The sequence below is a fragment of the Dasypus novemcinctus genome, chromosome 7 (genome assembly GCF_030445035.2).
Source record: "Dasypus novemcinctus isolate mDasNov1 chromosome 7, mDasNov1.1.hap2, whole genome shotgun sequence".
NCBI lineage: Eukaryota > Metazoa > Chordata > Mammalia > Cingulata > Dasypodidae > Dasypus > Dasypus novemcinctus.
Genome location: NC_080679.1, coordinates 79410958 through 79432860, shown reverse-complemented (window position 1 = coordinate 79432860; position 21903 = coordinate 79410958). Strand labels below are relative to the sequence as shown.

Below are 21903 nucleotides of genomic sequence, written 5' to 3'. Positions count from 1 at the left end.
TAATAATAGTAACTGCCTTAGAGTTTTTGTGAGGATTGAATGGAATAGCCTGTGAAGAGTCTAGCACCTATAAATACCTTCTAACTAATAGTAGTAGTTATAGTAGGGAAGTTGTAGATATTATTTTTGTTCCATTGGAAACAACTGTTTTTTTCTATGTAGACGTAATATCTTGAATGATATTTAGCTTTTATACTTTGTTAATCTACCCATTTTTTGCAACAGATTTTTAAAAATTATACAAATTGTAATTTAATTCTTAAAAGTGTTACTTGATTTCTCTGCTACCTTGTAAATCCCTTGAGGATGGGGACAAAGTTTTATTCATGCTTATTTTCCCCACAGTGCCTGCTCATAAGAAAAGCTCTGTAAATATTCAATACATGCTCTAGAGGAGTTCTATGCTGATTCAGTACCATCTATGTAGGTCTGCTATAATACTTGGCACAGTTGAAGAAAGAAAGGAAATGAATCAGAGAAGATCACTGAATCAGTCCTCAGTCCTCTTCCTTATTTTCTCCCTGAGATACCACTTAATTACTGAGAATTTACAAATCCATATCTTCAGCTGTCTACTGTACACCTTCACCTGATTGCCCTTCAGTTACATTAAATACTGTATGTCCCGTCGACTCTCCCTTCCTATTCTCCCTTTCAGGAGAATTGGTTAAAGTTCTCTCACCAGCCATCTGGCACCTAGCCTAGTAGCTCAATAGCCATTCTTAGCACCTCCCTGCCTACTGAAAATAACTCTGTAATATTTGTCCAACATAACCCTTTCTTTTTAGTTGTTCCTGACATAGCATCAATTTACATCCTTATTGTCTCCCTGTTTACAATGAAAGCAGGCATCTCTTTAACATTTTTTTTTCATTAAAAAAATGTTATTGAAGTATATCGTTCATACATGAACAGCAAGTAAAAGTTGTGAAGTTACAAAACAAACATGTATATATTATACAGGGCTCCCATACATCACCCCATAACTAACATCTTGCGCTGTTGTGAAACATTGAATGCTCCTCTTTAGTTCTTCCTCCCCATGGTTACTGCCAGAGTTGTCTTTCTAAATCACAGACCTGGTCTTGACACTTCCATGCTTACAAACCTCTGGTGGTTTCATATTGCTTAGTGCAGGAGTTGGCACACTACGAGCTGTAAACCAAATCCAGCTTCCTGCTTGTGTGGTAAGTTAAGTTTGATTGGAACACAGCTATGCTCATTTAGGTATTACCTAAGGTTGCTTTCGCACTACGGTGAAAAGTTGCATAGTTGTGACAGAGGTCATCTGGCCTGCAAAACCTAAAATGTATATTGCCTCGTTCTTAATAGCAATGGTTTGCCAAAGCCTGGCTTAGAGAATAAAGTTCACCTTGAGCAAGTGGAAAATCCCCCATGATCTTGCCCCAAGCAAGTTTGTCAACATCACTATGAAATAACCTCTACCCTGTTCTTTTCTGGGCCTATATAACTTTGCTACTCCTTCTTTGTCATCTACCAAACTCTTTCTCATGCTTCAAAACCCAGCTCACTTCATGCTTCCTCAATCAAACTTTAACTCTTCCAGGAAAGTAGCATCCTACAACAGTTTTTTTTTTTTAAATAACATTTCTATTATAGCACTTTTCATATTGTAATGCAATTATTTGCTCTTTTGACAATCTCCCAACTTAGACGGTTCTCTACAAGGTTTGTCTTAACCATTTTTGTATGCTAGTATCCAAAAATAACAGTATTTAACAACTAGTGAGGAGATGGATGAACAAATGAGAGTATTATAAAAGTTTGATTAAGAGACAGATTTCTGAATTAGATATGTTATTTTGGGCTCTGATGCCTCTGAAGATTGCTCAGACAATGTTTATATGTTAAAATACAGAGAAGTGGACTTGGCCCAATGGATAGGGCGTCCGTCTACCACATGGGAGGTTTGCGGTTCAAACCCCAGGCCCCCTTAACCTGTGTGGAGCTAGCCCATGCGCAGTGCTGATGCGTGCAAGGAGTACCGTGCCACGCAGGGGTGTCCCCCGCATAGGGGAGCCCCACGTGCAAGGAGTGCACCCCGTAAGGAGAGCCGCCCAGTGTGAAAGAAAGTACAGCCTGCCCAGGAATGGCACTGCACACGCGGAGAGTTGACACAACAAGATGACGCAAGAAGAAGAAACACAGATTCCCGGTGCTTGCTGCTGATAAGGATAGAAGAGGTCACACAGAGAGCAGACAACTGGGGGTGGGGGGGAAGGGGAGAGAAATTAATTAAAAAAATAAATCTTTAAAAAAAAAAAAATACAAGTGGCCCTTAGTTTCCTAAACTGAGTTTTCAGAAATGAATTTTAATAGTTGAATCACTTAAAATGTTCTCTAAAAAGGACTCATTTTCCTTTTAAAAAGTATTGTCTTTCTTAGTAGTAGGAATAATTGCTATCTAATGTATTATAATACTTGTAGTTCAGATCAATTAGCCATTAGTCCAGTTCAATAACCTTGTTTATTTTATTGTACCTGGGTCAATTTTGTGGGAGGATCTACTAATAATTATTTGACCTCAAAAATATCTCTTAAAATCTATTGAAAGCAGTTATAGACATATTATTATAGGGTACAAGAGATTTCTCAACAGGCAAGAAGAATAAAGTTCATTTTGTCAATTACAATAACTTTTCAGAACCTTGCATTTTAAAAATAACTCATACTAGTGCAGAAAACTTTGAAAAGATACAAACAAACAAAAGCAAAACAAACACATGATCTTTCCATCTACATATATAATAATATGAAAGTGCTGGGTTTTGTCCTTCCAGTTATTTTTATATATGTGTTTATGTACATATACAGTAAATTCACTTTAAAAAATTTTAAATATCATGGTAACACATATATATAAAACAAATTCCCCATTTTAATCAGTGTCATGCTAACATCACCACCATGTCTTCGAGGTTCATCCATATAGTAATTTTTACTAAAAAGGAAATAATGCTATATATACAATTTTATAGCTTGCCTTTTTTCACTTAATATTAGTTGTTACTATTTACTCATGCCATTAAATATTTTTCAGAAATAAATTTTTTAATATCAAAAAAAGTCATTTTATTTGAGTTCTTGCTGATGTTCTATTTTCTAGATACAAGGAATCGCTTAATCTTTTCCTTTCAGCTATCTATAATTCATAAAACATTCATTCTTTTTTTCTGCTTGGACCCTCCAGAATTTGGAAACTCTAACTGATGTTCTTATTTTCATGGCAAAATAATAATTATTCACATAAGTTCTACCAGAATCTGTCCTCCTTACTAACAGGATATAATTGGAGATACTGGTTATATAACCAAGGCTTTGACCAGAACATCATGTTTGAGAATGAAGCTTATTAAGTCATTTTGACCAGACACTTTTAAGGAATGAATGCTGACTTTATGGAGCCAACAAAACTCTCCTGGAAAAAGCAATCTAGTTTCTGGCTCCAGGGTTCCAAGTCTTAAATGTCAGTAAAGAAAGTTACTTTCTGGCAAACAGAGGAACCATATGATACTTTGGGGGCCTTGAGAAAGAAGAATTCTCCTGTATCTATAGGTTTTGCAAGTGAAAGCTGGTGTCAAGTTCTTGGCCTAGCTTCCTATCCCTGAGAGGAAATCACTTTTTTTGGGATAGGAGATCCCTTATAAAAACTACCAGCAAAGCAAACTTCAAAAGCCTTATATGGTAAATTGCTGTTCTTGTTGCACCTGTCTAAATAACCAGGGCAAATCTAATGACACCAGTCTTATTTCATAAGTAAGAATAATCTTTTTGAAATTATCCTTGATCAAAAAAGAGGGTGACTATAGAAAAATGTTATGTTTCAAGGGAAAACTAAAGCACACTTCTGTGGGTTATCAGATCCTGCTCCTGTTCATTTCATGAGCTATTTTGCATCCCATTTGTAAAGTGCAAATTACTGCCTGGGGTTTGTAAGCTCCTATTCATTGGACTGGATCCTGTGATCAACATACTTGTCTACCCTAAATGCCAGTCAGAAACCTAACTTAGTATCATCCTGTGGTTTGTGTTTTTGTTTGTTTTTTTTAAAAGAAGATAGCAGGGATTGAACTCAGGACCTCTTAGATGGGAAACAGGCGCTCAACCATTGAGCTATATCCATTCCCCCTAATATCTTTTGTACACAAGATTCAAACTGACAAAAGAGGGTGAATGCTCCCAATCCTTTGACCTACCATAATATAGGGTTCCCCTTTTTCATGCACACCATCATACTTTCCCTCGGAACACATGACCTGGAGTGAGCAGTTATAAATACACCCAAGGTTATGAAACAGAGCTTCGCCACCACCCTAAATGCTCTTTCAACAGCTTAGCATTAGGGTCCTTGCAAAACAGACAGCCTCTAGATACCCTGCCTACCCACGAACAATGTTGCATTTTTGTTAGTAAGTCAGGCACAGTGATAAATAACCTGACTATTTTCAAGGATAAAGTTAAGGTGATTCATGGTATCAATTAGGTCCAAACATTTTATGGAGAGGCGTTTTCTTATCATAAGGCAGATGCTATAACCGTTGCTAAAAGAAATTTAAAAATTTTAAAAATCAACATAGGGCAGTGCTTTCATTTCTAGTGGCCAAGGCATTCATTTTCCTAGGCAGGACCTTAAACCTCATTAAAGATTCTACAAACAAATTGGCATTATCATTGCCCCTACTACCCTCAATTCTCTGAAAAGATGGAGAGAACAAATGGCATGTTGAAACTTAAACTGTCTAAATTAACTGAGGAAACCAGGTTACCTGAGCCTAAAGTTCCTCCACTGGCCCTAACGGCCACTTAAAGCACACCCTGTGGGAAACATAAACTTCCTCCCTATGAAATTATCCCTGGAAAACCTAGGTCAATTGACTCCATCTTAAGATTGATCCCCTGCTTTTCCATCAGGAAATAACTCAATATCATAAATCTTTAGCGCCCTATGCAAAAGTTAATCTGCAACAGGTGAGAGATGAATTTCCAAATCCAAATCTCTCTGAGGCTCCTCACACCCCAACTTCCAGAGACTGGATATACTGGAAGTGACATCAATGCAAAACAGCCCTACACCACACTGGAAAGGACCTGACTAGGACTCTTAACTTTTGACACTGCAGACAAACGAAAGGAGATCCTAAACTACATGAAAAATTTTTCCTGTCTCAGTTCCCCCTTACTATATATCCAGAGTTCATACTTTTTAGTATCAATATTATTGAAAACTGGGAGAATGAACAATAAACTTGGAGTTGGAGAAAAGATTAAGTCTGCATAGTTCTGTATTGAACCAGCACCAATCTTCTGGGGTAGGGTGTGTGATTATCAGCACAAACTGGGATTGTGCTTTCATAAAACCACTAAAAAAGAAGTGCCCTCATATTTTTGCTTCAGGCAGGTTATTCAATCCATTCACCAATTTACACCACATACCCACATATTCTACCACAAATACACACACACGCAAACACACACACATTCTCAAGAGAATTAATGAATAAAATACCATTGCCATAAACAAGACAGTAGCCAAGAGTCATCTGTACTGCATACAATATTAAGCAATTATTAATTTCTTTTACAAGTTTATATACAAGCATAGTAATATTGTTTAACGCATGACAAGAGCACGCATTATGAGAAGCACAATGACCCACAAAGTGAGACTTACAGGGAATGGACTTGTATTCAATATAATGCTGGAGGCAAGTAAAAGTCACTTACCTGTGAATATGAATTTGAGAAAGCTAGAAGAAACACCTGGTTGGTGGAGAGTGGAGGGTTTTAAAACCTCTTCCAACTTCCAACTTCAGTTTATATCCTTATAAAGCATTGAATACAATTCAAGCTTTTTAGAGAACTTATCTATTTGCTTAAGGGTCAATGCCCAGAAGGCTAACCTGAGCACAGTTCACTGACATGTGAGGAAAGGTGCTCAAAGCAATAGCCCCTAACACAGAACGGTCTTGGGAAACATGCCGAGGGTGTCAGCAAGCTTGGGAAGTGCTGATTCATCTTGGGAAGGAAAGGGAGACTCCAGCACAGGGGGCCTGGCAAGAGCCCTGCAACTCCTACTAAGCCCCACTCTTCTTTTTACAGGCCCCTTTTGAAAAGTTACTTAAAAACATACCAGGACAAGAAAATAACTTTCAATTGTTTTCCTCGATTTAAAAGATTATTCTTGGAAAATCCTTAGGTGGCAGGCCCCTGATGTTCCTGACCCAGCCCAGAGTTTCCAGAGTTTCTATGGAAATAGATAACTTAAAAGAACACCTGAAACAGTCCTTTACTCAAAAAACTCGAGTTCACAGATGACCCTTGTACCCTGGCTTAAACATTCAATAACCTCAGGCTCTGCCCTTCAGGTGCTGCTCTGTGTAAGTGTAGATTAATGATTTTTTAAAAGGTTCATATTAGTAGAAACGCAAGTCAGTTAGATACATACAGATATCACACATATCCCTTCCTGTTTTTTTCTCTTTTTCCCTCTTTATTTTTTTTTTAATGTTACATTAAAATATATATATGAGGTCTCCGTATACCCCCCCACCCCCTTATCACACTCCTCTTTCAACATCCTCTTTCACTGAAAAACCTCTTTGATTATTGAGGTACATTCATTGCATTTGGTGAATGCATGCTGGAACACTGCTGCACCACATGGATAATTACATTGTAGCTTACTCTCTCCCCCAGTCCACCCAGTGGGCCATGGCAGGACATACAATGTCCAGCATCTGTCCCTGCAGTACCACCCAGAACAACTCCAAGTCCTGGAAATGCCCACACATCATATCTCTTCATAACTCCTTCTACCCTCAGCAGCTCCTGAGGCCACTTTCTCCACATTATTGCTACAGTTTCTTCCATTACTAATCACAATAGTTCCATAGTAGAGTATCAGTCAGTTCACTCTAATTCATACTCTATTTCTCCACCCTTGGACCCTGGGATGGTTATGTCCACTCCATCTCTATATCGAGAGGGGGCTTAGATTCCACATGGATGATGGATGCAATTCTCCTGCTTGCAGTTGTAGGCTCTCTCAGTTCCCTGGTGTGGTGGTTGACCTTCACCTCCCTGTTAGCTGGCCAGGGTAAGCCCAATGAACCAGAGGGTAGGAGTTGCAAGTCCGCTGAGGTTCAGGGCCCAGCTGTCAAATGGACAGTCCAGAGATTCAGGTCTCCTGAGTATGCACCAACCCCAGCACCAACCACAGGTTCAGTAAAAGTGACAGAAGAGGCGTGTAGAAAGGTCACATCTGAGTCCAACTCCATCACACTCAGGAACACAAACTCCAAAGAGGGCCAACTGACATGACACTGAACTCATAGCCATCTGCCATGACCATAGAACCTGTGGGTCTCTGTAGCCCTCAGGAGAGCCAGTACCTGGGGTTGTATCTACTTTGGCTGTCTCTGGGATCCTGCTGAGGTGTGTGTAAACGTGACCCCTCTGATGACCTCCCGACTCTTTTTTGGAGACTCATAGCCATATAAACTCATTTGTCCTTTCCATTTCCCCCTTTTATTCAAGGTCAAAAAGCAGTTTTAACACCCGATCCTATATGTAGGCTGAAATATTCTGCTGGTCTGAGTTTGGCCCTTTTATTCAAGGTCTTTTTCTTTTTACATCACCAGCTGGTGCTTGGTATTAATCCTTCCATTTTCCTCAAAAGGATCTTATTTGATCTCTCTCTGCCTAAGCCTTGCCTTTCCTGGGTGCTCCTTATTATAGCCATCAGTGATAAATCATAGCAGCCAACATGGGTCAGGCCCCTGGGTCTTTTAATACAAAATAATTGAACTTCTCTTAATACCTACAACAATATCATCTCATTTGGTCTTAACAACCATAGGAGTTAGGTGCTATCATTATCATTCCCATTTTGTAGGTAGGGAAACTGGGGAGCTGAGAGGGTAAATAACCCACTCAAGTTCATGCCGGTAGTAGGTGCAGAGCCCAGATTGAAATCCAGGCAGATGGAACCTGGAGCCTGTGCTCCCAACCCCTCTGCTAGCCAGCCGCCAAGCTCTGAGACATGGTTGATGGGCCAGTGCATTTCAGTTGACAGAAAATAAACTACAAGATGGTATTGTAGTAGCAGAGAAGTCAGGTGTACATGGTGTCGAAGGCCAGGACACGAGAACTCTGAGAAGGAAGATAGTTTATTTCAACTGGCGGGACTGGGCAGACTCCTGTCCTAATAAAAACCAAGCCCTGAATTGAATTTTTGGGTCCTTTTTATACAGAGGAAATAAGAATGAGGAGTCTAATGGTGCTTGTATGTAAAATAACTTTCTGTTAGTTTCTTCAAGTGTTTTATCTGAGAATTAGGTTATTTCCTCCAGGTAAGCTTAACTTAACATATATCCCCCACATTCCAGGTAGACTTTTAGCATGAACCCCCCACATTCCAGGTGGGCTTGACACATTTGGCTGGCATCCTCCCTGAATATCCAAAGCCTATAGAGTTTATACTTCTCAATTGGCTTCCTAGGCATATTTGGATATTTAAAAAGTTTGATTTTAAGCATAGGCTATATTAGTATTTGTTCAACTTCAAACTTTGCAGTCATAAACTTTTCTCTAAAATTCACCATCCACTAACATTTTTCTCTAGGAATCTATATATAAGAAAGTCATGATTTAGCCCTAAATTTTGTGTGTCATTATATTTTATATATTAAAATCTCAATATGTCAGGTTGAGTAAAACCAGATTTCTAGATAGTCTCCCATCAGAATGGATTTGACAATTCCTGGGATGGGCTGACTACTGAGACCACACAAATGTAATAATGTTGGGTTTAGCACCAATTAAGATTCAGCCCCCCAAAATTTTGCTTCTCACAAAACAGAAAAGGCAGCACAACTATGGGGAAAATACAGAGATTGTAGCTTTAACTGGGAGAAGATGCTTAACAGAAGAACAGACACTTCTCTACCTTTGCTGTACTAAAGTAATTGGCAACAGTCAATGGGTAAAAATGATCAGGTGACAACTGTCAACTCAGGACCAGCCTTTGACCTAAAGCTCTCTTCGCATGGCATGGAGACCTAGGGGAGGGTGAAAGCATAGAGTTTTAGAGGTGTAAACAACTCCACAGACATTTAGTCCAACCACCTCATCTTGCAGATGAGAAATGCATTGATATGTCCAGATCCCCACAGAAAGTTAGAGGCATCTTACTCTGCTCCTTTGTTGTACAAGACAAGAGAGTTTCAATTATTTGTGTATAGAAAGGCCAGGACTCAGGAATGATTTTGAGAAGGAAAAAATGATTTATTGATGGCCAGCCAGACTTAGGAGCTTTCTGTTTCAAACCCAAGCCCCAAAAAAAGATCTTTGAGTTCCTTTTATACAGAGAGGAAGGGCCCAATGGTTCTTTTGTCTCAGTGCTCAATAAGCTTGAATTAGCATATATCTTCCACATCCTAGGTAAGCTTTTAGCATGGACTTCATACATTCTAGATAAGCTTTTAGCACATTTGGTTTGCATTTTCCCTGAATATTTAAAGTTTATAGAGTTTGCATTGATAAATTGTTTCTCCCGGACTGGAGTCGTTGCCATGGTCACCAAGAGCAGGGCTGCAGCCTCTTACTGTCCCACATCCACAGGTCAGGACACATACAGCATAAGTTATCCACGAAGGGATGAACAGCCTCCCACCCATAGCTCACATCACCCTCACACCATTCCTTAGACAGGTCTGGACAGTGTGAGTACCAAGTTCATTATTCCTCATTCGTTTCAGCAGTGGGTAGGTCTTTTTATGGTCTGTGGTCTGAAAACAGGTAAGGCTGTGGTCTCTACAATCTTCCAATGAAAACAGTGACGATTTTTTGAGTGTTTGCTCTATGCCTTTCACTTTTCTAACACCTGACTAAAACAAGAAGAGAAACTCTGCCCTCAGGAATCTTACTTTCTGATAGCAATAGATACACAGTAAACAAATAAGTAAAACACATAAAATGTTAGATGCTGATAAGTGCTATAGTGAAAGACATTACAGGAATGGGATATGATAGCAGGTGTGTGCATGTGAGGTGTGTGCATGTATGTGTGTGTGTGTAGAAGGTGGAGGTGTTTCTTTAAATCAGGTGGTTAGAGAAGGGCTGAGAAGTTGTCATATAAAGAATGACCTGAGGTAGGTAAACGAACAACTGTAAAGGCACTGAGGCAGGAGCACTTGGTGTGTTTAAGCAACAACAAGGAGGTCAGTGTAGCTGGAACAGAGTAAGCAAAGAAAAGAGAAAAAGTGGACCGTGGCAATGTGGTGGAGGCGGGGCAGTGGCATGATCATACAGGGCTATGGTTCTCTAAGTGTAATTCTTGGACCAGCAGTACCAACATCACCAGTTAGAAACACCAATTCTTGGACCCTAACAGAGACCTACCGAGTTAGAAATTCTAGCAGTGTATCCCAGCATGCTGAAGCTTGAAAAGCCCATTTTAGGCCCTTGTAGGTGACTGCAGACTAATTTAGAGCATGGTTTTCAAAATCATAGCAAAAAGTGCTTCAGGGAGGGTTGCAAATCATGAGGATCAAAATCAGCCAGAAGTTATTTAAAAAGCTTTAAGGAGGATTGCCCTAGGCACCATCAAAGAGACAAAAGAAGTACTCATTACTTCATTCCTTGAATCATTCAAAGGCAAATTATTGAGGGTCTTCTATTTGTAAGATACTATGTTAGATGTTATTTTGGTTGCCAGGATGTAGACTTTATAGTTGGTATCCTCAAGAAAATTTAAATTTTACAGGGAGGATAAAATTTCACACATAAAATAATTAAGAACAAAAGAGAGAACAATGTCAAATGCCAAAATGTTTAATGTAGCTCGTAGGCACTTTATAAAAGGACACATCAGTGAGGGCAGGAGTTATCAAGGAAAAATTCTCAAAGAGTAAGAGTATCTGGGTCAGAAATATCACAAAGTTGTAGAACTAATGTAGGCAACATTGAAATGAATCACATGACTACTGAAAGAAGAGGTTGGTTGTTGATAAACAGTGGAAGTTAGGGTTGCATAGGTTGGTGAAGGCAAAGAAAGGCTGTCAGTGCCAGTAAGATGAGTCACTGACAGTCTAAGACTTGAACTTCAGTCCAGAAGGTGGGCAAGGCCAGTGTTCACAAAGCAGAGATGCAGAAGGGGATGGCTTCGGCAGTTAATTCCTGCACACATACACCAACCACAGACTCTACTGCTTGGGTATTCCCACCCTGGAAATCAATATAAATTATGAAAAGCTAGCTTCAGCAATCAATACAATATAAATAGCTCTATGTTGGTAATATATAGACCAGCAGAGAGAATAATTTCTAAATTAGAGTTTTCTTTGATGGCTTTGCATTTTTAAAGTAAGCTATATGAAAGGATGCAATCTCTGCAGTTTAGTCCACTACAGAGGGAGGTAGAATGTTAGACTGGAAAGAGCACAGATTTTGGGTTCATAGGTTCATATCCTAGTTCTTCTACTTACGTGCTAGGTGATTTAGTTAGGGCAATGATGCTTGCTAATTGTTTCTCCCTCATATAAAGTCCAATGGACTTGGAGTAGGGGAAGTTGGTAGCAGGAAAGGGTGCTCTGCTCCGTGCAGTCATTTGGAGTCTTCCGTGTGACTTTCAAAATCTCTTAGTGTATTAGTCAGCCAGAGGGGTACTGATGCAAAATACCAGAAATTGGTTGGTTTTTATAAAAGGTATTTATTTGGGGTGGGAGCTTACAGATACCAGGCCAAAAAACATGAGTTACTTCCCTCACCAAAGTCTATTTTCACGTGTTAGAGCAAGATGGTTGCCCACATCTGGAAGGGTTCAGGCTTCCTGGGTTCCTCCCTTCCTGGGGCTTGCTTCTCTTTCCTTTATGTGCTTACTTCCTGGGGCTCCAGATTAAGGCTTCAGCATCAAACTCCAACATCAAAAACCCTCAACTCTGTCCTTTGCCATGCCTTTTATCTGCGAGTCCCCATCCACCAAGGGGCGGGGCCCTACTGACACAAGAGGTTTACTTTAAGTAAACTTGATTAAGTAATCAAGTAAACTTCTAAATCCAATATAATCTCATATATCCAGAGGAAAAGACCAGTTTACAAACCTAATTCACTATTTTTTTGGAATTCATGAATAATATCGAACTGCTACAGACAGTGACAGCTAGTCATTACACAGGTGAATATTACCTGTGGACAGTTTCCATGGGCCCGTCCTGGAAGTGACATCCATCAATTCTACCCACATTCCATTGCCCAGGACTCTGTCACATGACTGTATCTAACTGCAAGAAAGACTGGGAAATGAGTCTAGCTCTGTGCCTAGGAAAGCTGGTAAAAAGTCATCTATTCTCAAGGGAATCACAAAGATTTGGGTTCACTAACTGTGTGACTTCAGTCAAAGATATCCAAAAAAGATTTACCCCATGGATGTGCGATGTGGTAAGATAATACTGTGATTTAATAACCCATGCATTTCTCCTCTTCAACTTTCTTTGTCTTTTCCCTGTGACCCCCATTTAGGCAGGCAGTTAGGTGTGAAACATCATTACTTGAGAGAAGGTTGTCTCTGCAGAACCAGGGAACAAAAGTATCGACTTATTAGCTTTTGGGTGTCATAAACCATGATCCAGGTATAACTGCTCCAAAAGCTTTGGAGGTCAAGCTGACCCAGCTTTCCTACTCCAGACTATCTAAAACTATTTGTGCTGGGAGATTGGAGAGATGAGTCATCAGGGTCATCAATAAAGTGTGACAAGTATAGGGCTCTGAAAAAGGACCCAGCGCAGCCCCTCCCATAAAGTTTAATCAAGCCCAAAGAGCAGAAGGAATGCTGGTAGAGTAGAGAAGGATGCTGAGGTATCCAGGAGAGAAGGCTTGAGACAGGGCCACCGAGTTTCCTTGCACTAGGAAGGAGCCAACATGTGCTGATGCTGGCTGCCAGATGGGACCTCAGACTCAGGAGCAGGAGAACAGTAGGTGACAGCATGGACAGTGAAAAGGCAAACCCCAGCAACATAAAAGGCCATGAATAGATGTGTCCTCATTTCCTAGGACTGCCCAACAAAGTATCACAATCAGATGGCTTGGCTTAAAACAACAGACATTTTTTTGTCTGGCAGTTCTGGAGCCTGGAAGTCTGAAAGCAAGTTGTGGACAGTTCCATGCTCCATCTGACATCTGTAAGGGAGAATCCTACCTTGACTCTCCCAGCTTCAGGTATTTGTCAGCAATCCTCGGCATTCTTTGGCTTGTAGGTGCATCTGCCTTGGTCTTCACATGATTTTCTCCCCTGTGTCTCTGTCATCCACCCCTTCTCGTAGGACCAGTCATATTGGATTAAGGTCAACACTAGGCCAGTGTGGCCTCAACTTCAAAGACCCTATTTCCAAGTAGGCACACATTCATGGGACCAGACATTAGGACTTGAATATACCGTGGGTTTTTTGTTGTTGCCATTATTGGTTTTTGTTTCTTGGGTTTTTTTGGGGGGAAGGAGGGAGGGGAATATATCAACCAAACAATAAGGAAACAAAAGTTCACCCTCCCTAGGAATCAGAGAAAGGTAAGTTAAGTAATATTGAGATAACACTTTTTTGCCCATAAAATTTAAAGTTTAAGCAATGATAGTATTAATAATGGAAGTAAATTTAAGATATATTTAGTGGGAAAAATTCATGTTGCCAAATAGAATATACAAAAAATAGCAACCATAGTATGATGTGCTGAAACCAGATCACAAAAGGTTGACTCGAAGGGAAGGCAATGCAGAACTTAAGAAATAATGAACAGAAAGAAAGACACAAGAGAGAAAATAAAGATGGGACCAGGGGACTCACAGCTTCTGGAACTGAGAGCCTAGACCCTAGTTTCCACATGGTATTTATCAGAAACTATGAAGCAGCTGTTCCCGATCAGAACTGCAACATCTACAATAATAGGGAATAGGCCATACAAAGCTCAAATGCAGTTTGAGCTATTTTCCCACATTTCCCCCTTTTTGTTTTTCTGAAGTAATGAATACAGCTCAAGCTGTTTCTTGTTGTATTAATCCCCAGAGGGTTTGTAGCATGTATCTGGGGCCTACATACAAAACAGACAGGAACAGATAATTAACCTACTTCCTGGAAGACCCCCTCCCCAACTCTTAATCCATATCATAGGGTTCAGGGATCTTAATCCATCAGCAATTCCTGTCATAGTCTGTGAGGCAGGAAGCAATTGCAAATGAGCATGCTGAACACTGGCTACTTGGGCCTATGTTGGAGAAAAACGGTGTTCACTGGGACACAGAGACTGATATGACCACAGGCAGAGAATTTCTTGAGACGCTCTCCCAATAGATGGGGTCTGAAGAGAGACTTCAGCCCACTTCTGGAAGGGGAGGATTTGAATTTATATAGAACATTCTGAGGCAGGGAAATGATAGTTGGTGGGAGGGGGTCAGGGGTCTGAGTGAGGTTCAGGAGCCAATAGGAAGCCCTAGAAGTGAAAATTTTCCCTTGTATGGCTAGAGAGAGTAGGTTAGGGAGTTAGGTTTTCTTGGAATGCTGGAGGAGCAGGTATTTCTTTGATCTGTAGGGAGTAAAGGGTTTCTTTATCTCCCTTTGATATCCAGATAGTGAAGGTTTCCATCTCCCTTTACTCCCATCTCTGTGAGGTTTCTTTGTTTAACCTGTGGGGAAGTGCTGTGCCCTTAGGCACGTAGGCTTATGGGGGAGGGGGTTAGCCTTTCTCCAGTGCATATCAGGGGGAACTGAGCTGCAGCTTGTTAATAATTGCAAATCTCTAAGCCTATAACTGAGAAATATCCAAGCCCAAACTGTCTCTATGGTCATGCAAATGACGTTTCCCTGATTCCTAAGGAATATCACTGCTATTGTATACAGGGGGTCACACAAAAACTACATATATTCCAATCACATTGTAGGTGTAAACTCATATTTACAGTTTATAATTTTTCTTCCAAGCTTACAACAGCATTTTATACATAATCCATAACTGCAGATTATACAACAACAAACAATAAGACTTCCAACTAGCAGACAATTAATGAACAGACTTTCACTTCTCACAGGCTTAAGATTGCCACCAGCAAGCCTATATAGGCCAGTACTTGATCAAAAATGACCTCATTTTCCCTAGTTTGTATAGTTTGAGGCATAGGCAGCAACAAATTGTTGTTACTCCCCCATTTGGGGCTGTGGGGCAGCTGGAAGTTTATGTCATAATTTCAATGCCTTTGTTGGTCCTGCTCTTAGCATCTTCACTAGACCTGGGGCCACAACTCAGTGTTGAATTTAAACTTAGTCCATTATTGTGAGGATTTATTTTCTAGGCAGAAAATAATAGCAGGCTTGTCATAAAAGTCCTGATGCAGTGTCTGTAGCAGTGAAAGCATACCTTGCCCCTTCCAAGAGCAGGAGGGGAGTCATGTCACAGTCACTGGAGTGAGCAGGAAGGAACTCATGGGGGATGTCCATGAGCTGCTGGCGAATAACAGGCAGCCGGAACTGCTGGGCTAGGCACCACAAGGTCCGGTACGCAAGATGTTCGTCTTTCCGGTGCAGCTACTCTGCTGCTTCTCCAGGTCTCAATGGTATGGCTCCAGATCTTCAAGAAGGCATCTGCCTCAACAGTCCTGAGAGGGATGTAAGAGGAGTGGGCAGGGACCTGTCACTGCTGCAGGCATCCCAAATGTTTTTCCACACATGTCTCCCCCATAGAGGGTGATTCACAACAGTCCATTGTTTCTGTCTTGCTTTTAGTGTTTGCAGTCCACCCCTGCATAGAGATGGCAGTCTTCAGAGCAACCAGACACTATTGGGTTAAGTTCTTCACTTTCAACAGGGCTTTCTATGCTGCACACAATTGCTTTTTTATTTTGTACTTTTGGCCCCTCCCCCAAAATTGTGACTAAAACCCAAGGGGCACTTATTTAGAATGTTGCCTCTGCCACAAACCCCACCTAAAGCCAATATTGGCGCTGGCCACATCCAAGTCACAGGTTAAATCAATGTCCACCTTCTCCCTCTTTTTTATTTTTTTATTTTTTAAAGCAGCCGGCTGGAGGTCCTCCTACTCCCATGAAGGACCTTTCCCAATTAACACATACAATGGTTTTAATATTTGAGCTAAGTGAGGGATGGAAGATTTTTAGTATTCCAACAATATTACAAACTCCATTAACATGAGAAAACATTGTACTTTATCAATTACAGCAGAGAGTATAGTTTTGTCTTACCCAACCAAACAACATTTAAGAATTTGATAGAGCAGCAGGGACCTTGTAGCCTGTCCCAAATGTTTGCCTATTTTAGGCTTCTAAGATAAGATACTGTTGTCTCTGGTGTTTCTTTTAATTCTGGGAAAAAAGATTACTGGTTAACGTAATATCATCAGTAGGGTTTCAGCCACAGATTTCTTCTATGCAGCCAGTTTCTTTGCCACCAGGCCAGGGAAGATGGTCGGTCTATGATTACAGCCTTGGGAAAGCACTGCAAAAGTTTATTGTTGGCTTTTCTACAGGTAGGAGTGTTGTAGAATTTGAGAGAGGTTCAATTATTTGCATATAGAGAGTCCAGGACTCAAGAATGATTTTGAGAAGGAAAAATGGTTTATTGACGGCCGGCCAGACTCAGGAGCTTTCTGTTTCAATCCCGAGCTCTGAACAAGACTCCTGAGTCCCTTTTATGCAGAGAAGAAAAGCCAAATGGTCCTTTTTTCTCATTCTCAATGGGCTTGAATTAGCATATATCTTCCACATCCTAGGTAAGCCCCCAGCATGGACTTCACACATTCCAGATAAGCCACTAGCCCATTTGGTCCGCATTTTCCCTGAATATTTAAAGTTTATAGACTTTGCATTGTTAAACCGTTTCCTGGGACTGGAGTCGCTGCCATGGTCACCAAGGGCAGGACTGCAGCCTCTTATCGTCCCACACCCACAAGTCACAGACAGTTTAGGTTATCTATTAAGAGACAAAGAGCCTCCTACCCATAGCCCACATCATGAGAATGTGGACTATTTTTCAGGATCTGACTTTAAGAAAGCAGGTTTGAACATTATGTTCCTTTAACAGTGATAAGATTTGTTTCCTTTTTAAAAAAACAAAACAAAACAAGGAAACAGTAAGGTTTAAGTAGGAGAAGCTATTTGACAAAACAGACTTTCTTTGTATACTGATTATTCAGGAGAAAAACTCTTTATAAACTTTTACTAAAACAGACTAATGACTTGAGAAACTTTGTCACACCAGCAGAGAAAGAACAAAATTTTAACTTTGCATCAGTATACTATTTGATCCTAATGCTTTTAAAACTTTAGAGATAGACCCATCAAATCTTACTCAACTTTATCCACAAAAATTCCTTTGCCACAAACCTTCTGCATTTTCTGTATTCATTCAGGTTCTCTCCCACATTTTACTTTCTTAACAACCAATCATTTTATCTTAGGACAAAATTATTTTGTTTCCATAATAATAAAAACACATTCTATACACCCTACATACGTAAGTTACCAAAATGATTTTGGAAACTGTTTTCAATCAAACCTTTTACAACATACAATTACCATTAACACTAAACAAACTTGTTAAAATAATGATTCAGTTTGGTTATATGCAAATATAACTTTCCTTCATTTCAGATACCTAGTAGTATGTAATACTAGAATCAGTCTTTTAGAAACAAGTTGGCAGGGGAGGCTGGTTGCCAACTTGTTTTCCTTTTATAAAATTACTTTTTGTTATTATTATCAATTTAGCTTTTGTTTAATAATGATTTCTTGGAATTAGCCATTTAAACACTTTAATTCAAACAATGCCTCCACAAACTTCTCATAATTATTTATAACCATATAGACTATAATTATTTATTTTAAGACAAATTTCACCTTCACAGAACACATTACCTTACTTAAAGTTACCACAATACCTTCTACAATATTTTCTGAAAAGCAGCCATCTTATTTTAGGACAAAACACACTTTTTTTAACAAACTCGATAAATTTCTGTCAGCATTCCCACAAACATTTTACCTTTTTTAAAATTATTATTAAGTTTTACATCCTTCATTTTATTCTGGGAGGAAAAATAAACTATTCATTTTAATTTAGGTAAGAACTATTTTTTATGAAGAGACTTACAATTTCTATTATTGTAGAGATTTTATTAATATTTAAACTTATGTATTAATATAAGCACTTATTTAAGTTTTGGCCATTTGAATAGAGCTCTTTTAGAAATTTTTATTTATCAATTTATATTACCATCCGGAGGTATCAAAATATACACTGACATTGAACAGAGACAAACACAAAACAATTACAACACATCAACAGAAACAAAATTTACAATTTGACTCATATTTCTTACTTTTTTGGTATAGCTGTTTTTAAGCTTCCTGTCATTTTACATCTTAGATTTTATTTTATTACTTTTAAGATTTCTTCTGGAATCTGTGTTGCCGGTAACATGCAATCTTTCCCTTGGAAACACTTTTATTAGTAATCAGCAACAAGTTAGGGTAACTTGAGCAGCATAAATTCAGCTAAGCTCTTATTTAGCAGTTTAGACAGTTAACACATATTTTGGATTACTACTATTTAAGTCTACACTGAGACTTGAAGTTCAGGAGTAAACCATTGATTCAAAACTGAAAATTCCTTTTAATACCTTGATAAAAAATTTTGTACTAATTTTATTAATTTGGCTAAATAAGCCAAATCAGAATCTGCATGGAAAGAAAACAGAACACCAATGTTGCCATATTTTCCTCCTCTTCTAGCAGCTTAATTCTATCAGCCCCCACTAGCCCACAGCCACATTATCATGTAGGCAGCAGGGGGTTTGCACAGTTGCTACCAGAATATTTTCCTTTTCTTAGTTAACACTTTAACAGAGAGTTGTCTTAGAAGGATGATTTCACAACAAGGGCCTTATTCAGCACTTTTGCCTGTGTGGGATGTTGAATTTGTAAGTTAACCTTTCTTCGCACAAGTGGCTCAACATGATTTCCCTCCATTCTAGCCTGCAAGATTCCTTTTTATTAAGAGGATAATTGAGGCTGGATATTTCCAGGCATAAGTATAAGGGGTGGAGGAAGAGAAGGTATATCAGCTTCCTCAAAATTAATTAATGGAGGGGCCGTAGGCAAAGATAATTTAGAATCAAAACCTTTAGATATTTTTATAGGGGAAGGGTCATCATGGACCTTTTCTTCATCATCTTCTTCATCCTCTGTTTGTAAAGGTTCTAAGATGGACTAATAGTCCACGTAGGCCAGATAGGAACAGGGATGGAAGCCCCTTGAATACGTAATTTTTAAAAAATTCCTTACCAACTTGTTCCCAATCAGTTAATTCTAAACTACCCAAGGTTGTGAACCATGAACGGTATTTTTCATTAATCTGTAAGAGTTCTAAAATACAAGGCTCACTGGCCTTGGCTCCTCGGGCTCTGAGGAGTTGTTTCAAGAGACAGACATACAGATGAACTGTCTCTGTGTCCCATCATAATCCTGTGAAAATACCCAAGAGTGTCCTTACCTCCTGAGGACTTCGGAGGCCTCCTAAACCACTCGGGGCTCCGCTCCTTTACGCCATCTTTAATTTTGCTCAAAGTGATCCTTCTTGCCTTCAAGTCCCTGCTCAGGTGCCAGTTGCTGAAATGAGCTCAGCAATAGGTTGGCTCGAAGGGAAGGTAACACAAACTTAAGAAATAAAGGACAGAAAGAAAGACACGAGAGGAGATAAAGATGGGACCAGGGGACTCACAGCTTCTGGAACTGAGAGCCTCGACCCTAGTTTCCACATGGTATTTATTAGAAACTATGAAGCAGCTGTTCCCGATCAGAACTGCAATATTTACAATAATAGGGAACAGGCCATACGAAGCTCAAATGCATTTTCCCACATGATGTGTGATAAATATATATTTACAAAATGATGAACATCATTCCAGATCTATACATTAAAATTATAGTGATTAATTCCAATGGAATAAGTCGTTTTCTTCTGTTTATCTATATTTACTTAATTTTATTGAGTTAATTCATAAGTCAACAAATACATATTAAGTCCTTACTATTTGCTAGGCCTATCACTAGAGTATTTCCTGTTTTAAGAAAAACACATCAGCAATAAAAGGATACTAATTTTTGCTATTTAACTTAAAATTTCCTTAAAATTTTAAGGAAAGTGCTATGAAGTACATTTGTGGAAACCAGCACTTGCACACACTCCTGGTTGAGTCAAAATTGATGCATCTTTCTGGTACTAAATTCTGGAGTTTAAATTGACTCCTGTATCAAAGTGTTACAGAAGTGCTTATGCTTTCACCCACGAATTGCACTCCTAGAGTTTACCTCCAAGGAGTTGATCAGAGATTTGTACAAAATATTTATTATGATTAGCAAAAAATCTCCAGCACTCTAATGCTCAACACTGTGTATTGTGTACACACAAATTGTGTTTTCAACATAAATTGTTGAACCAGTACACATTGGAAAATAATCGCTAAGATTTTACGTTGGAGGAGCAGCGGGCCAGGCGGCGCCACTGTTGGGGGAGGCGCCTGCTGCTGAGCCCAGCGGCGTCCGGGGCGGAGCGGCAGCCGAGGCAGCGACCGTGAGGAGCGCGCGCACCGCAGGAGCCCGGTGGGGACACACTGACTTGTTCCCCAGTGCCAGCCCCAAACTGGGTGGGCGCACGGCACGGGCGCTGTGGCAGCAGCGGCGAAGGCGGCTTGCAAGGGAGTCGGTCGAGTTGGATTTCGGAGCCGGCGAGGCCACCACCGGCAGCACATCAGCAACCGGGAGATCCTGAGGATCTAGCTTTGGAATCAAACCCTTCTGACCATCCAAGGCCAAGCACAATTTTCCTGAGCAAATCTCAGATGGATGTGCGAGAAAAGAGGAAGAGCAACCATTTAAAACATGTGTCTCCAGGGCAGCTTACTAAAAAGTATAGCTCATGCTCCACAGTATTTCTAGATGACAGGTTAGCCAGCCTAATCTTAGAGCCACAGTAAAATGTGTGCCCTTAGCAGATGAAAATAGATCCCTGTGTCCCCTTAGCAATGTATTGCCACATGAAGGACAGGTGCAGATAGATCACTGGATAATTTTGATGAGAGATCACGTTCACACACAAGAGAAGAGCTTCCAGAGAAATACTTGAAGCATGATTCTGAACACGAATTTATTTACAGATTTGTTCAGACTCTTCAGTGCCGCGCCGCTGTCAGCCAAATGTGCAACAGTAAACTTGGATTGAGATGGTAAGGCATTTTTTGGAGCTACTTCAGTTTAATATTAATGCTCCTGCCAAATAGCAGTGTTTATGCCAAATACTGCTTTGACCTCTCCTTAGCCCATGACGGACAGCCTGAATTTTCTGTTTGCTCCTCTTAGCAAAGAAAGAGCATAGAACCTAGAGGCCATATCCAGACAGGGTGAAGACAAATACAAAGACCTCTGTAGAGCTGCTGTGAGAAGGTCTTTCAGCGCTGGTAATGTCGATGGCATGCAGCGCTCTACTGCCATCCTGTCTTAGAGAAACGACGGGCTGTAACATCATGAACCACTCATCTAAGGACTGGAGAAACCACCATCCTGCTCAAAGACCAGCAGAGTCTGTGTTTTCATCTAAAGCAAAAACATCGAATTCAAGAGACTTGTGGACAACGCACTCGTCTGTCCTTTATAATGTAAACAGACCTATGAAAACCACTCGAAAGTGAAAGCTGACAAACCGCACACAGATATCTGCTTACTGTGTAGGCACTAGCTGTGCACTATGTGAGGGTTTTTTTTAAATCAATAGCTTACATTTTTAGACTTTAAAAATACCATGTAACTTTCCCCCCCTATTTTTCTTGCCT

The 21903-nt window shown here is 39.9% G+C and overlaps 1 protein-coding gene and 1 pseudogene across 2 annotated transcripts in view; one reads left to right on the top strand and one right to left on the bottom strand.

Annotated features, from left to right (window-relative positions):
• Positions 1-5903, bottom strand: part of ABCB11 (ATP binding cassette subfamily B member 11) — a 147347-nt gene extending 141444 nt beyond the window's left edge. For both annotated transcript variants that reach the window (XM_058300685.2, XM_058300684.1), the window contains exon 1: positions 5746-5903. The gene's annotated coding sequence lies outside the window, so the exon portion shown is untranslated. The remainder of the gene's footprint in view (positions 1-5745) is intronic.
• A 9589-nt stretch (positions 5904-15492) lies between these two features.
• Positions 15493-21734, top strand: LOC111764721 (cyclin-Y-like protein 1; annotated as a pseudogene).
• Positions 21735-21903: the final 169 nt, after the last annotated feature.